We start from the raw sequence: 18,034 nt of genomic DNA, 5'->3' as shown, positions 1-18,034 counted from the left end.
GTAGGAATCCGATGAACATTCACGGCGTTATGACCGATTATTTGCATAAAATAAGGTCGAAGGTCTGTCACGCCTACAGGGTAAACTCCTTTGAGGAATCAGTTGAAAATTGCTATGTAGATGGAGCAACCATTGTAGGAGTGCCTTTTTGTGGTTTGAAAGGAATCGGGATAAAGACCACGGAGATATGACACAAAACCCGACCTGTGTCAAAATTACGTGATCGATTTTTATGAATAAAAAAACTATTAGTTTTCGTGTCTGTCAGGCAAACCGCTTACTGAAAATAAGTATGTAGCTGGAATAATCATCATAGAAAGTCCTTGCAGCAGTACAGAAGAATTGGATTACAAACCACTGAGTTATGATTCGAAAGGCAACTACGTGTAGCAAATGCGAGATCGAGATACTCTAATAGAACAGTCACCCTAATAAAGCATTCAGCTGCATTTATAATTTACTCAATTATATTACATTGCAAATTATTCTGTAGGGAATTCAGTTACGAACAAGTCACCCTGTAGTCAGATCAGCCAGAAGAAGGTACCTAATAGAGAGTTCAGCTACAAAGAAACCATCATGTAGAGAGTTCAGCTCAAACAAATTGCCCTGTAGAGAGACCAGCTAGAAGAAGTTACCTTGTAGAGAGTTCAGTTACAAAGAAACAATCATGCAAAGTGTTCAGCTACAAACAAATCACCCAGTAGAAAGTTCCACTATGAACAGATCACACTGTAGAGAGTTCAGTTAGAAACAAGTCATGTTGTAGAGAGATCAAGTAACCTTGTAGAGAGTTCAGCTACAAAGAAACCACCATGTAAGAGAGTTAAGCTGCAAACAAATCACCTGTAGAGAGTTCAGCAGGAACAAGTCACCCTGTACAGAGATCAGCTAGAAACAAGTCACCCTATAGAGAATTCAGCTACAAACAAATCACCCTGTAGAAAGATCAGGTAGAAGAAGTTACCTTGTAGAGAGTTCAGCTGCAAACAAATCACCTGTAGAGAGTTCAGCTAGAAACAAGTCACCTTGTAGAGAGATCAGCTAGAAACAAGTCACCCTGTAGAGAGTTCAGCTAGAAGAAGTCACATTGTAGAGAGTTCAGCTACAAAGAAACTACCATGTAGAGAGTTCAGCTGCAAACAAATCACCCTGTAGAGAACTCAGCTACAAACAAATCGCCCTGTAGAAGGATCAGCTAGAAGAAGTTACCTTGTAGGGAGTTCAGCTACGAACAGATCACCCTGTAGAGAGTTCAGCTACAAACAAATCACACTGTAGAGAGTTCAGTTACAAAGAAACCACAATGTAGAGAGTTCAGCAGCAAAAAAATCAATCACTCTTTAGAGAGTTCAGCTAGAAGAAGTCACCTTGTAGAGAGTTCAGCTGCAAATAAATCACCCTGTAGAGAATTCAGCTACAAACAAATCACCCTGTAGAAAGATCAGCTAGAAGAAGTTACCTTGTAGAGAGTTCAGCTACAAAGAAACCACCATGTAGAGAGTTCAGCTGCAAACAAATCACCTGTAGAGAGTTCAGCTAGAAACAAGTCACCCTGTAGAGAGATCAGCTAGAAAAAAGTCACCCTGTAGAGAGTTCAGCTAGAAGAAGTCACATTGTAGAGAATTCAGCTACAAAGAAACTACCATGTAGAGAGTTCAGCTGCAAACAAACACCCTGTAGAGAATTCAGCTACAAACAAATCGCCCTGTAGATAGATCAGCTAGAAGAAGTTACCTTGTAGGGAGTTCAGCTACAAACAAATCACCCTGTAGAGAGTTCAGCTACAATGAAATCATCATGTAGAGAGTTCAGCTGCAAACAAATCATCCTGTATAAAGTTCAGCTATGAAAAGATCACCCTGTAGAGAGTTCAGCTAGAATAAGTCACCGTTTAGAGAGTTCAGCTACAAAGCTACCACCATGTAGAGAGTTCAGCTGCAAAAAAATCAATCACTCTGTAGAGAGATCAGCTAGAAGAAGTCACCTTGTAGAGAGTTCAGCTGCAAATAAATCACCCTGTAGAGAATTCAGCTACAAACAAATCACCCTGTAGAAAGATCAGCTAGAAGAACTTACCTTGTAGAGAGTTCAGCTACATGCAAAGAAACCAGAGTTCAGTTGCAAACAAATCACCTGTAGAGAGTTCAGCTAGAAAAAAGTCACCCTGTAGAGAGATCAGCTAGAAACAATTCACCCTGTATAGAGAGTTCAGCTAGAAGAAGTCACATTGTAGAGAGTTCAGTTACAATGAAACTCCCATGTAGAGAGTTCAGCTGCAAGCAAATCACCCTGTAGAGAACTCAGCTACAAACAAATATGCCCTGTAAAAAGATCAGCTAGAAGAAGTTACCTTGTAGAGAGTTCAGCTACAAAGAAACCAGAGTTCAGCTGCAAACAACTCACCTGTAGAGAGTTCAGCTAGAAACAAGTCACCCTGTAGAGAGTTCAGCTGCAAACAAATCACCCTGTAGAGAACTCAGCTACAAACAAATATGCCCTGTAAAAAGATCAGCTAGAAGAAGTTACCTTGTAGAGAGTTCAGCTACAACAAAACCATCATGTAGAGAGTTCATCTACAAACAAATCACCTGTAGAGAGTTCAGCTAGAAACAAGTCACCTTGTAGAGAGATCAGCTAGAAAACAAGTCACCTTGTAGAGAGTTCAGCTAGAAGAAGTCACATTGTAGAGAATTCAGCTACAAAGAAACTACCATGTAGAGAGTTCAGCTGCAAACAAATCACCCTGTAGAAAGTTCAGCTATGAACAGATCACCCTGCAGAGAGATCAGCTAGAAACAAGTCAGCCTGTAGAGAGTTCAGCTAGAAGAAATTACCTTGTAGAGAGTTCAGCTACAAAGAAACCACCATGTAGAGAGTTCAGCTGCAAACAAATCACCCAGTAGAAAGTTCAGCTATGAACAGATCACCCTGTTGAGAGTTCAGTTAGAAACAAGTCATCCTGTAGAGAGATCACCTAGAAGTATCACCTTGTAGAGAGTTCAGCTACAAACAAATCACCTGTAGAGAGTTCAGCTACAAACAAATCACCCTGTAGAGAGATCAGCTAGAAGAAGTCACCTTGTAGAGAGTTCAGCTACAAAGAAACTACCATGTAGAGAGTTCAGCTGCAAACAAATCACCTGTAGAGAGTTCAGCTAGAAACAAGTCACACTGTAGAGAGATCAGCTAGAAACAAGTCACCCTGTAGAGAGTTCAGCTAGAAGAAGTCACATTGTAGAGAGTTCAGCTACAAAGAAACCACCATGTAGAGAGTTCAGCTGCAAACAAATCACCCAGTAGAAAGTTCAGCTATGAACAGATCACCCTGTTGAGAGTTCAGTTAGAAACAAGTCATCCAGTAAAGAGATCACCTAGAAGTATCACCTTGTAGAGAGTTCAGCTACAAATAAGTCATCCTGTAGAGAGATCAATGCAGCTAGAAGAAGTTACTTTGTAGAGAGTTCAGCTACAAAGAAACCACCATGTAGAGAGTTCAGCTGCAAACAAATCACCCAGTAGAAAGTTCAGCTATGGACAGATCACCCTGTTGAGAGTTCAGCTAGAAACAAGTCATCCTGTAGAGAGATCACCTAGAAGTATCACCTTGTAGAGAGTTCAGCTACAAACAAATCACCTGTAGGGATTTCAGCTACAAACAAATCACCCTGTAGAGAGTTCAGCTACAAAGAAATCATCATGTAGAGAGTTCCGCTGCAAACAAATCATCCTGTAGAGAGTTCAGCTATGAAAAGATCACCCTGTAGAGAGTTCAGCTATAAGAAGTCACCTTTTAGAGAGTTCAGCTACAAATTAAAGCAACCACCATGTAGAGAGTTCAGCTGCAAACAAATCACCCTGTAGAGAATTCAGCTACAAACAAATCTCCCTGTAGAGAGACCAGCTAGAAAGAAGTCACCCTGTAGACAGATCAGCTAGAAGAAGTTACCTTGTAGAGAGTTCAGCTGCAAACAAATCACCCTGTAGAGAATTCAACTACAAACAGATAGCCCTGCAGAGAGTTCAGCTAGAGTCAAGTCACCCTGTAGAGAGAATCCTGTAAAGAGCTCATCTACATACAAGCAGATCACCCTGTAGAGAGTTCAGCTACATTTCAAGTCACCCAGTAGAGAGATCAGGTGCAAATTATCCTGTGGGGATTAACTGACATGTAATAAATATATGCAAGAGTTCATAATATAATGAACTCTTGATATATGCATTATATATATATAATTTGTACATTTACTGATAAAATCTAAAGTATTTATAAAATCTGCTTCATCTTTTTCTTTTTCCTGTGGTAAAGAAAAATATATATTTGTTAAAAAATCCCAAAGCTGGCCATAGGCCAGCTTTGGGGTATACAAATACAAAAAGAATTGAAATCTAATCAAAAACAGCCAAGCTGTAAAAAAAGGAGTGCGGCCCTTGAAAAGGCTATGGTGAAAAAAGATATGGAATCCAAGGTGGCGGCCAAGAAATGGCTGTGATGGTAGGTTAATGGTAAAAATTTTAATAACGACAATTCCGGTGAATTTTGTGCCAATTGACCAAGCGGCACCAAATTCACCTGAATTGTCGTTATTAAAATTTTTACCATTAACCTACCATCACAGCCATTTCTTGGCCGCCACCTTGGATTCCATATTTTTTTTCACCATAGTCTTTTCAAGGGCCGCACTCCTTTTTTTACAGCTTGGCTGTTTTTGATTAGATATTATATACCATGATAATAATGACTACATTAGCTTAAAATGTTATTGCAATTATTACAGTAATTACACATAATTTTCTAACTGAATTGTTGCCATCATTTAGAAAGTACTATAAGTGTTCTGTGGGAACTTGCAGAATGTTATGCATGGTTCAACAGAATGTTTCAGTACCTACCACGCCATTATTGTTACAAGGCTCATAATAAAAGCATTTTTTTGTATTTCATGGTAAATTTCTTGAGTATCATCAGCTGGACTGCTTCTTCTATAAAAAATTATAAAAATGATAAGCATGACAATTGCATACACTGTGTCATATATGTTACCAAAGAGTAATTTAAGCTTGTGCATGCAACAATTATCATGTTTAGGTCCTTTAATTAGTAAAGTTATGTACGTAGACTGGTCAATTATGTAGCTGTTGGATGTACTAATTAGCTTACATACCAGATGTACATATTAAATTGATTTTGGATTTCCTGAAATCTGAGAGGGTTAATCTTATGACTTACTGTATGTATGTTTTAGGAGTATATACGCTCAATAGTTTAGCTGAATGGGCTATAAACTCTCTGTGAGATCTTATTTTGTAATGTCATATATTAATTATATGCAGTGGAAATTATACTTTGTCTAATTTGGTATATGAAAGAACATGTGATAGAGCCAAAGTACATGTGGTTGTAGAAGTGAGATGCTTGTAAGTTAAGTTGTGGGACGGTGTGATCCACATAATTAAGTATGTGTATAAAAGAGCCACAAATATTTGGAAAATAGTTAGCTTTGACTATATAGGAGAAAAAGTGTGATGTAGATAGTACGTACTTTACCAAAATGGGTTTAAGTGTGACTTGCTATAGACTACGTATCTGCAGACAGCGGATGGACAAAAAATACTTAAAATATACCTAAAAGCATACATACCTTTCCTTAGATAAAAAGAATTCTATGATACAGACAGAGCTGATGCAAATTCTCTGACAGTACGAGTTCAAGTATGACTGCAATTCCTACTGCAACAAAATATGGTATTCACAGATAAATTATTTCTATGCAGAGAGCTTTAACTGTTTCAATTCATATATCATCAATAAAGTCATTTTAAAAAAAAAACAAAAAAAAAAACAAGTATTATTTAATTTCTTGGGATTGTTACTATTAATATCACAAACCCAGTTAAAATTCCAAGTCATGCAGGTCATGCAGGTTACACTTGACGTGTGTATTGCACTATATACATCTGTACCTTGATGAATGTTCAATACTGAACAAGTCACATATAATAAGAATTGTGTGATGGATGACATTGTGTGTTAGGTGCAGGTAAGCACATGGTCAAGCTATATACCCATGAGGACCTGATGATATTTACATGTGAAAACAATGTACATACACTACATACTGCTGATAGGATGTTAGGAACTTCTACTATATTATATACACAAGTCTACAAAAGTGTCACTAATTCATCATTCCACTTGTCACAATGTGTGTGGTACACTATGGTGTTTAGATGGTAGTCAAATAACAGTGATTATACAAGTACCCCATTGAGTTTTCAAACTGCTGATCAACAAGAGTTATGTGACCAATTAAAATAGTTTTACATAATATACATGTATCAGCAATAATATTGTTGACATGGAAACTAATGTTAGTTATTACTAAAGGAAAATATTTAAATATATCGCTTGGGATAATAAGAATGCAGATTATTCTGTAGGTACAAATTCATCACAATATTCAAAGCAAGTATATATATGTACAAGTATGGTAAGTACTGTATGTATGGAAGGACTGCATACATGGATGGATCTGTCTATTGCTTACTGCTTTTGGCATTATAATAGTTATTCACGGTTGTGTTAGAATACACATAGTCATAAAAAAAAATATGAGGTATGGTCATGTACGTGTGTATACTTTGAAACTGAAATTGTGAGAAGCAATGTATTCATGACAAGCGCTAAAGACCAACTATTTTCAATGTCTATATATGTACCACAGATGGTTTATGTGGAAATGATTTAATGAATGCTCTCTAACTGAGACTGACACTCTGAGACTGATATGCAATCATAAAGACAGTATGATGTGTTGCATGCATTTCACTGTTAGTATTGATTAGCCAAATATCACAATGATTGTATATCTAGCCTTACATGTAGTAGTAGGGAAAAGGATTTGGTGTTTATGGTATGCTGTAGTGTAGCTACTTATGTATGTAGGATGAGTTATGATACCATAAATAGTACGTAAATTCCAGCGATGCACGATTGAACATAAAGGACAACAGAAGACAAACGACTACACTTATTTGCACCATATGAAGCCAGTGACTTCAGTGCAACTACTTATGGTACGTCTTTCAAGATACGTATACCATACAGGTGAGTTCATTTAAAGTAACTTAAACACAGAAGATTGTTAGAAATGGCTAAAAAATGTGAAAGTCACACCAATAAGATTTAGTTAAATACTTATATAATACACTTGAAATTGCACTTTTTAAAGGCAAAATTGAATGTTCATTGTTTTGTGAATATTTGCCCATTTTTTCTCTATTAAAGTGGGTGATGATGGCATGATGCAAAATAAGACCCACAGAACTTTTGTTACATGTACCCATGCACTTCAAACATGCAATGGCAGATCCAGGATAGGGAATTTGGGGCAAATGCCCCTCCCTCTACTCTGTGGAAGAGCCATATTCATGCTTCTTTTGATATACACCTTGTCAGCCCTAAATCAATATACATAACTCATGAAAACTGCATATATTACCAACATTTATTGCAAATTCACCTGAAACCAGAGTTAAAAATGTAATTTATTGCATCACAATAAATTGAAGTTAACATGCATGCTGCAGATGTAGCACTATAAGAACTTGCACATAATTGCTGTGACCTAAGTGCATGCTATCTATGACCTAAGGGTGCGCTATGGTTTCAAGTATTGTGTAATCAACAAACTGGTTTAATAGGTTTGAGGTCACGTGACACACCACATTCTCAAAAGGTGAATGGCCTAGTTAAAGAAAAGCTCCCACCCACCCGCCCACTATATGGATATAAATTAGATGTATGTGCACATATAGGCACGGCTGCTTGTACACTGTATGTATAAGATATGCAATTTGTTATTGCAACAACTTTTTTTACTTATTATATATTATTTATCTTAGCTAGGTGGTGACTGAGGATTGAGGGCTGGTGAATTAGATCCTAGTTATGTAGTTGTAATGTTTTGTCAATTGATGCCAATATTAATGTTCATGACATAGCTTTGTCTGTCATTTTGGTTGTTAGTGATCAATTGCTGCTATTTGACATGTCTTAGCAGTTTGCTATCATCACTTGCAAATGCTATGTTCATTCATCTACGGAAGAACTTACTGCCCGCCCTATGATTTCCTCAGTTGCCCGTTATTCATCCAAACTCACCCTCTCTATATCATATAATATATGATCTATATATTGTCATGTCATGCATGATCTCATGTACATATAATCTCATTTGCTATTATGGTGTCATTGTGTTCTTGTTGCATGATTGTTGAACTTGTGTATTGTCACATACACAATGGCGGATCCAGGATGGGGCATTTGGGGCAAATCCCCCCCCCCCCCCCCCCCTTCAAGAAATTGCATACAAGATCGAGATACTCTAATAGAGCAGTCAGTTACTCTAATAAAGCAGTCACAATGTTCATGAGGCAGTGTAGCTTACCTATGAAGCTATAAATAGGATTTTATTTTACATAACAGACGTGATATATTTGGTAAAGGATCACTAGCTATTATTGTTGTGACCTTTTTTTTTTTTTTCTTTTTTTTTGGTCTTCAACTGTTTTTCAGCAAGGTGCCCCCCCTCTTTCCAAACTCTGGATCCGCCCCTGATACACTACTGGCTTTGTGGGAAAATGTTATGCAATTAGCATTAGGGAAAAGAGTAGGTAATGTAGAGCTTGTTGCGGTGGAAGGGTGGATAGCTAGATAAATAAATGTATAGATATACATATCTAATCCAAAACAGCAAGCTGTAAAAAAAGTGTGCGGCCCTCAAAAAGGCTATGGTGAAAAAAGATGTGAAATCCAAGGTGGCGGCCAAGAAATGGCTGTGATGGTAGGTTAATGGTAAAAATTTTAATAACAACAATTCAGGTGAATTTTTGTGCCGCTTGGTCTTGGCAAAAAATTCATCTAAATTGCCGTTATTAAAATTTTTACCATTAACCTACCATCACAGCCATTTCTTGGCCGCCACCTTGGATTTCACATCTTTTTTCACCATAGCCTTTTTGAGGGCCGCACACTTTTTTTACAACTGGTTGTTTTGGATTAGATTTCACTTCTTTTTGTATTTGTATACCCCAAAGCCGGCCTATCCGGCCATAGGCCGGCTTTGGGACTTTTTAAACTTGTCTTTTTTTCTTTTCCACAGGAAGAAGAAAAGATGAAGCAGATGTACTTTAAATATTTCTGATTTTATCAGTAAATGTACAAATTATATATATAATACATATATTTATTACAGAACTCTCCATGGTGGTTTCTTTGTAACTGAACACTCTACAAAGTGACTTCTTCTTGCTGCTCTCTCTACAGGGTGAATTGTTTGTAGCTGAACAATATACAAGTAACTTCTTCTAGCTGATCTCTCTACAGGGTGGTTTGTTTGTAGCTGAATTCTGTGAAGGTGATTTGTTTGCAGCTGAGCTCTTTACAGAATGGTTTCTTTGTAGCTGAACTCTCTACAAGGTAACTTCTTCTAACTGATCTTTCTACAGGGCAATTTGTTTATGGCTGAATTTTCTACAGGGTTATTTCTTTGCAGCTGAACTCTCTACATGGTGGTTTCTTTGTAACTGAACTCTCTACAAGGTAATTTCTTCTAGCTGATCTCTCTACAGGGAGATTTGTTTGTAGCTGAACCCTCTACAGGTAATTTGTTTGCAGCTGAACTCTCTACATGATGGTTTCTTTGTAGCTGAACTCTCCACAAGGTAACTTCTTCTAGCTGATCTTTCTACAGGGTGATTTGTTTGTAGCTGAACTATCAACAAGGTAACTTCTTCTAGTTGATCTCTCTACAGGGAGATTTGTTTGTAGCTGAACTCTATACAGGTGATTTGTTTGCAGCTGAACTCTCTACATGATGGTCCTTTGTAGCTGAACTCTCTACAAGGTGACTTCTTCTAGCTGACCTTTCTACAGGGAGATTTGTTTGTAGCTGAAATCTCTACAGGTGATTTGTTTGCAGCTGAACTCTTTACATGATGGTTTCTTTGTAGTTGAACTCTCTACAAGGTAACTTCTTCTAGCTGATCTGATCTCTCTACAGAGAGATTTGTTTGTAGCTGAACTCTCTACAGGTGATTTGTTTGAAGCTGAACTCTCTACATGATGGTTTCTTTGTAGCTGAACTCTCCACAAGGTAACATCTTCTAGCTGATCTTTCTACAGGGTGATTTGTTTGTAGCTGAACGAAACTTCTTCTAGCTGATCTCTCTACAGAGAGATTTGTTTGTAGCTGAACTCTCTACAGGTGATTTGTTTGCAGCTGAACTCTCTACATGATGGTTCTTTGTAGCTGAACTCTCTGCAAGGTGACTTCTTCTAGCTGACCTTTCTACAGGGAGATTTGTTTGTAGCTGAACTCTCTACAGGTGATTTGTTTGGAGCTGAACTCTCTACATGATGGTTTCTTTGTAGCTGAACTCTCTACAAGGTAACTGATGTTTCTACAAGGTCACTAGTTTGTAGCTGAACTCTCTACATGGTGGTTTCTTTGTAACTGAACTCTCTACAGGGTGACTTCTTTTAGCTGATCTTTCTAGAGGGTGATTTGTTTGTAGCTGTACTCTCTACAGGTGATTTGTTTGCAGCTGAACTTTCTACATGATGGTTTCTTTGTAGCTGAACTCTCTACAAGGAAACTTCTTCTAGCTGATCTCTATACAGGGAGATTTGTTTGTAGCTGACCTCTCTACAGGGTGATTTTTGTTTTGTAGCTGAACTTTCTACATACAAAGTGACTTGTTCTAGCTGGTCTCTCTACAGGATGACTTGTTTCTAGCTGATCTCTCTGTAGGGTGACTTGTTTCTAGCTGAACTCTACCGGGTGATCTGTTCGTAGCTGAACTCTCTACAGGATGATTTGTTTACAGCTGAACTATCTACATGGTGGTTTCTTTGCAGCTGAATTCTCTACAAGGTGACTTCTTCTAGCTGAACTCTCTATAGGGTGATCTTCTCGTAGCTGAACTCTCTGCAGGGTGATTCGTTTGCAGCTGAACTTTCTACATGATGGTTTGTTCATAACTAAACACTCTACAAGGTAACCTCTTCTAGCTTATCTCTTTACAGGATAACTTGTTTCTAGCTGAACTCTGTACATGGTGATTTGTTGGTAGCTAAACTCTCTACAATTCGATTTGTTGGCAGCTGAACTCTCTACATGGTGGTTTCTTTGTAGCTGAACTCTCTACAAGGTAGCTTCTTCTAGCTGATCTCTCTACAGGATGACTTGTTTCTAGCTGAACTCTCTACAGGGTGATCCTTTCGTAGCTGAACTCTCTACAGGGTGATTTGTTTGCAGCTGAAGTCTCTACATGATAGTTTGTTTGCAGCTGAACTCTCTACAAGGTAACTTCTTCTAGTTGATTTCTCTACAGGGTGACTTGTTTCTAGCTGATCTCTCTACAGGGTGATTTGTTTGTAGCTGAACTCTGTACAGTTTGATTTGTTTGCAGTTGAACTTTCTACATGGTTGTTTCTTTGTAGCTGAACTCTCTACAAGGTAACTTCTTCTAGTTGATCTCTCTACAGGATGACTTGTTTCTAGCTGAACTCTCAACAGGATGATCTGTTCATAGCTGAATTCTCTACATGGTAGTTTCTTTGTAGCTAAACTCTTTACAAGGTGACTTCTTCTAGCTGATCTCTCTATAGGGTGATTTGTTTGTAGCTGAACTATCTGCAGGGTGATTTGAACTCTCTACAAGGTGATGTTTTCTAGTTGATCTCTCTACTCAGTCTGGATGACTTGTTTCTAGCTGAACTCTCTACAGTGTGATCTGTTAAGTTTCTACCTGATCTCTCTATAGAGTTATATCTTGTTTGTATAGCTGAACTCTTTTACATGGTGGTTTTTTGATTGGTTGCTGAACTCTCTCTCCACAGTGACTTGTTTGTACTACAGAGTGACTTGTTTGTAGCTGAACTCTCTACAGAGTGACTTACTTGTAGCTGAACATTGCATACAGTAACTTGTTTGTAGCTGATCTAGATGAACTCTCTACTAGGTAGCTTTTTTTGTAGCTGAACCCTTTACGCACTGACTTGTTTGTAGCTGAATTCTCTACAGAGTGACTTGTTGTAGCTGAACTCTCTACAAGGTGACTTGTTTATAGTTGAATTCTCTTCAGTGTGACTTATAATGTTCTGAATCTCTACAGCAACATATTTGTAGCTGAACTCTCTACAGGATGACTTGCTTGTAGCTGAATTGTCTATAAGATTAACTGTTTGCAGCTGAACTCCCTACAGAATAACTTGCAATGCCAAAGAAATTCTATAATGGAGTAAGTTACAAACGTAGCTGAATGCTTTATTAGGGTGACTGTTCTATTAGAGTATCTCGATCTCGCATATGCTACACGTAGTTGGCTTTGGAATCATAACTCAGTGGTTTGTAATCCGATTCTTCTGTACTACTGCAAGGACTTTCTATGATAATTATTCCAGCTACACACCGATTTTCAGCTCACTGTTCTAAGCGGTTTTCCTGGTAGGCGTGAAAACTAACAGTTTTTTTATTCATTAAAGTCGATCGCGTAATTGTGACATAGGTTGGGTTTTGTGTCATATCTCGATGGCCTTTAACTGGATTCCTTTCAAACCACAAAAAGGCACTCCTACGATAGTTACTCCATCTACATAGCAATTTTCAGCTCATTCCTTCAAGCGGTTTACCCTGTAGGCGTGACAGACCTTAGACCTTATTTTACGCAGATAATCGGTCATAACTTCGTGAATGTTCATCGGATTCCTACCAAACTTGGTACTGAGATTCGCCTTAATGAGCCCTTTAAGTGAGCCAAATTTCAGCCCGATCCAAGCACGCATTCGTGTTTTATTGCGGATTTTGCAAAGTGTGCGAAAAGAAGAAGTAGAAGAAGAAAAAAAAACGAAGAAGAAAAACCCTAACTTTGGCCGCTCGTATCTCGGAAATGGCTGGAGTGATTTTCTTCAAATTTGGTATGTGGACTCCCCTACCTCGCCGGCATTTCTGTAACAACTTTGGTTTTAATAGGATAAGGAATCACGGAGCTACAAAGGTGTGAAAATCGCGTTTACTTTCTTCCTGTAAAATTTAATATACTCACGGTGTGGCGCGCCGGCTACTTGGGCCTCACGACACACTACCGTGTGTCTTAATATGTGTGAGCACATATGTGTAATGTAATCCTCAATAAATGGTAGCGGTTGCCACTATTCCCAGAGGTGGACCCCAGCAACCAACATGTTAACAGTTGTCAAACTGTCACCCAGCACCTTTGTACACACTAAGCGCCTCTAACGTAATTATCGTGTTGCTGGTGTTAAGACTTTCATAGCCTTTTACACAGATTTTAAGTAGGGACCCGCCGATTATGCTGGCATAATTTTGAGCATAATAGGTACCTAAAAGCATTGAGCGTAATGCCAGCATAATAGGTTAAATATTTGTACGATAGTGTAAATTCTTGCTGGAAAAATGACAATTGCAAAATAAGATCGATATACTCTAATAGAGCAGTCAGTAGCTCTAATAGAACAATCATCAAACTGACTGTTCTATTAGAGTATATCGATCATGTCTCTTACATGCAGCAAGGATTTATTATTTGTGTTCCAGCCACTCATTTTTTCTTTCTATACAGTGTTAAACTAGTAGCAAAGCATATGAACTAAGGCATGAACATTGAGCATAATCGAGCATAATAGGTAAATATTGAGCATTAATTTAAGCATAATAGGTGAATTTTTGAGCAGTGCAGCATAGCATAATAGGTAAAATTATGAGCATAATCGGCGGGTCCCTAATTTTAAGACTTCACACAACCATCTACAAAGGCCATAATGACCTACTAAGGAGTGATCATTGCTGCTTAAAGATTACAGCAACTATAACAGAGAATCTGCTCTCCCCAGCCACCCACAACTTAGCCTGTTTGCGCTCCTCCCCCACTTTCCAGCTCCTGGACCCACCTCTGACATGCATGTCAAATGAATTTTATCTTGACATTGAATTTTTCATAAAATAATGCACATGTATTATACTACCACGTAGGCGTATAAGTGAAGATATTTTAGAAGAATCATTTATGATGGCTAGCATGTAATTCTTTAATGTTTTTCTACGTATAACAATAGTTATTTGTTACTTTCACACTTTTACATGACTAGCTTATAATACAATGTGACTGTTCTATTAGGTCAACCACTTATCACACTTTTAGAGCATTGTGTTATATATATAAATCTGTAGCTATAAACTACTACGACATGCTACAACTGTAAAACATTTGAGTTACAATGACTACACTATTCACAAAATTTGATTTCATGTTGTGACTTTCCAAATTCATACATATAGACCCAAATCTTGTGTCGTAAGTGAGTAGGCGGGACACTGTGCACTCAACAATATCACCAACATCTAAAATTGGGGGTAATCATCATCCATGGTCTTCAGCAAGGATGAGTTGTGAGCAAACAATATCAAGGACTTTATGGTAGCAATTAACAACTGCACAGTCCTTATATTTCTTTAAGGTTTTACATACACAACTAAAAGGCTATATATTTGATACATTTTTCCACTTAAAATGTGATTTGCTGCAGTAGAAATGTCAAAAGCACCATTCAATACACCCATACATAAAATGAAATTCAAAATTATTGCATGTTTGAGTATACATATAAATCATAAAACTACTTGTTATAATGTGCTAGACTTGCTATTGGCCTAGCACCATATTGTACACATTAAAGACCTGACACATTTGGTAAGTAAAGAACATAATATGTGACCGGATTTGCGAAAAGGTACCCTTTTCAAACACAAAATTTGACCCATTTTTTGAAATTTAAAGCTTCATAACTTTTTGATCATGGCATATAATTGCTTGAACTTTTCAATGAATGTAGCTACAGCATCTGGCTACATTTTGATACTAAGAGCAAGTTAATCAGTATAAGGAGTCAAGTGTTACATCATTTTGTTTGCTGGTATGTCAAATGTGTGGAAAAGGTACCTTTTTGCAAATCCGGTCACATATTATTATGATAGGGATGAAGTGCAAGTGGTCACTAAAATTTGGAGACTTGTATGATCCTGAAATGTAAGAGTATATGTCACAAACATTTTAGGGCAATTAAGATTTGCCTTTCATAAGACATGTTTAGGATGTGAACAAAATATGATAGGCCAGGGTTACAGTTGCTTGGGTTTAGGTGAGACTTTTCACTGACCACAAGACATAAAGCATTTAAAAAATGGTCACTGTAAAGTGTTTTAATAATAATAATAATCATAATAAAAACATTCACTTTGATGCACACAAGTTGATGTTGTGCTACTTCTAAAATCCAGGCACCCACTCCCCAGGTGCAGTAGTTAGTACTAACGTAAAGAAGCAATTATTTAATAATTAACAATGTATAAACTTTACAGCTGATATAAAATGTTTATATACGTAGCTAGCCAATTAAATTTTGTAATTTAATGCATTTTGTATTTAATGAATTATTTTGTAATCCATCAATTACATTGCTACATACTGCCATGGCTAGTTAGTTATTAATTAAAGCCATAGGGAAACCAATTGAAGAGGAAAGAAACATAATGATATGTAAAAGTCGGTAGCACCATACCGCATACAGTATTCCTCCTTCACACAATGTCCAAAGGCACTTCTTGAATGCAAGCGACAATTCTCTGTGAAAGAAATAGCTGCATAGCTATCCTCTGAATGCAAAAGTGAGTGAGTGAGTGAGTGAGTGAGTGAGTGGGTGGGTGGGTGGGTGGGTGAGTGAGTGAGTGAGTGAGTGAGTGAGTGAGTGAGTGAGTGAGTGAGTGAGTGAGTGAGTGAGTGAGTGAGTGAGTGAGTGAGTGAGTGAGTGAGTGAGTGAGTGAGTCAGTATATAGAAAATTCCATAATTCTGTGGAATTTTATAATTCTATACCAACTTGCTGATATTGTTTAGGCCTGATTCATGTGATAATTTATATAGACTAGTTTAAGTGAGCCAATATGTCTGCATCCATATCTCCTTCAACCCTATACCCCACTTTACAATCTCAAAGATGCAATTTTTTTTGCAGCACTTATCATATTATACTTCCAACCTGCTCTGGCAACATGTGTAGAGTATCCGCACAAAACTGTGAAAAAATGGTGAAGTCAAGAAAAATGTTGTGAAATCAAAGGTGGTGTAGTCAATAAATGGCTGCAATGATGTTAACAATGCACACATCCTCCATTATTAATATTGCATTAATATCATTGCAGCCATTTCATGGCTGCTGCCTTTGATTTCACAGCTTTTTTCCAGACTTTACCACTTTTTCACAGCTTGTCTGTTTTTATGTGGATTTCACTTCTTTTTGTACTTTATGAGGCCCCATGCTAAACCAGCCTACAGTATGGCTGACTTCGAGGTTTGTTTTTACTCACATTTCTTCTTTGCTATACAGACACAATGATGATTATTGAATTATAAATGTATTGTATTGCATAATTTACTACAATATTACTGTAATAGAGCGCACATTTTTAAGGACTTCTAAAAGAACATGCATAGAATATTCTAATGCTTCTCTATTGGAATATACTGAGTGAAAGATGCCAACTCCACTTCACAGACACGGTCACCATACTCCCTCTTCTTCTGTTGCTCATGACGTCTATATACAGATGGAATAGAAGTATTGCGGTAGCTCTGTGCATTTGGATGAAACACCCTTATGTCAAAAAAGGCACTTTGCCACTGCCCCCAAAATCCACGAGCGTGAATATCGGCTCTGGAATCATCTTGTCGGTTGGCAGACTGAGGAGTAATTACTTCTCCACTGATAGATTGCAGAGGTGGTTCGATGGCAACGTCATTACAAACCTTAGACAGTAACTCAGCTGTGATGTCACGCAAATCATTATGACGCACGAATGTTAAGCCACCATGCCAACATATCATGGCATGATCAGCAGAAAAATTGGCACCACAAACACAGTGACTATGAGTATTCAGTAAATTCCAATCATAACACAGGTGGAGTGCATCCCAGAACTCCTGTTTAGTTAGATGGAAACCTTGAACTTGTAGTGGCAGGGCTAACAACCACGAAGAGGTTCCAGGTTCGCTATTTAAATCAACAGTTCTTTGAAGTTGTGTAGAGAGACTTCCTAATCTCAAGGGCATGTTCCTTAGTTGCCATACGCCTGCTCTGATTTGATGGATTGAGTATCAGGGGGATGAGCACAAACAGACTGTTTAATGATTAGTTCTTTCAAAGGAGCAGTAATCTGTTGAGAAGCATCAAACTGTATGCTAGTGGGATTGACTACACCCAAGCCGCCAAAACGACAGCTAGGGAAGAGAAAACAAGGTACGTTCAGTATTGGAACCTGCAGGACGTCCACTGAACGAAGTAAGAAGCCGCAAACGAATAGCATCTTCCATTCCTCGATTATTGGGGCGAGCCTGAGCGAGCCCCACACTGGCAGTACACAGTGGACCGTCGTACGTACGAGCGTATCGTTCCCGAGAGTTTACGAAACGAACACGGAAAGTCTTAGTAGTTGATTCGATCGGCAAGTTATAATAACCGGAACCGGAATCAGGAATGGAACAGAACGGAATGGAATGACTAAACCAGGTGTAGAAGAAACCAAAGCTGAACCCGACCCTAACCCTAATGCTAACCCGAGGTTTGCCTGTTAAGCATAATGATGTCTTTCACTGTCTGTATGAAGGTAAGTTTTTGGTGAGAGCTAGGGTTGGAGCGAGTGTCCCGGCCAACCCTAGCTCGCCTCGAACTCACCAAAAATTTACCTTCATACAACTAGTGTGCTTGATAGCAGTGGAGTTATCAGAGTGACCGTTCCGTTCCATTCCGGTTATTATAACGTGCCGATTCGATCGTCGTACGTACGAGCGTCACGCCCAAACGTTTACGCAACGAACACGGAAAACTTTTATTGCACATGGCAAGTTGTGACTTTTATTGCACGTGGCGCGTTGAATTAGACGTCAGAACATGGATGA

Source organism: Dysidea avara, chromosome 4 (genome assembly GCF_963678975.1).
Source record: "Dysidea avara chromosome 4, odDysAvar1.4, whole genome shotgun sequence".
In the NCBI taxonomy this organism is placed as follows: domain Eukaryota; kingdom Metazoa; phylum Porifera; class Demospongiae; order Dictyoceratida; family Dysideidae; genus Dysidea; species Dysidea avara.
This window is presented reverse-complemented; position numbering follows the sequence as displayed.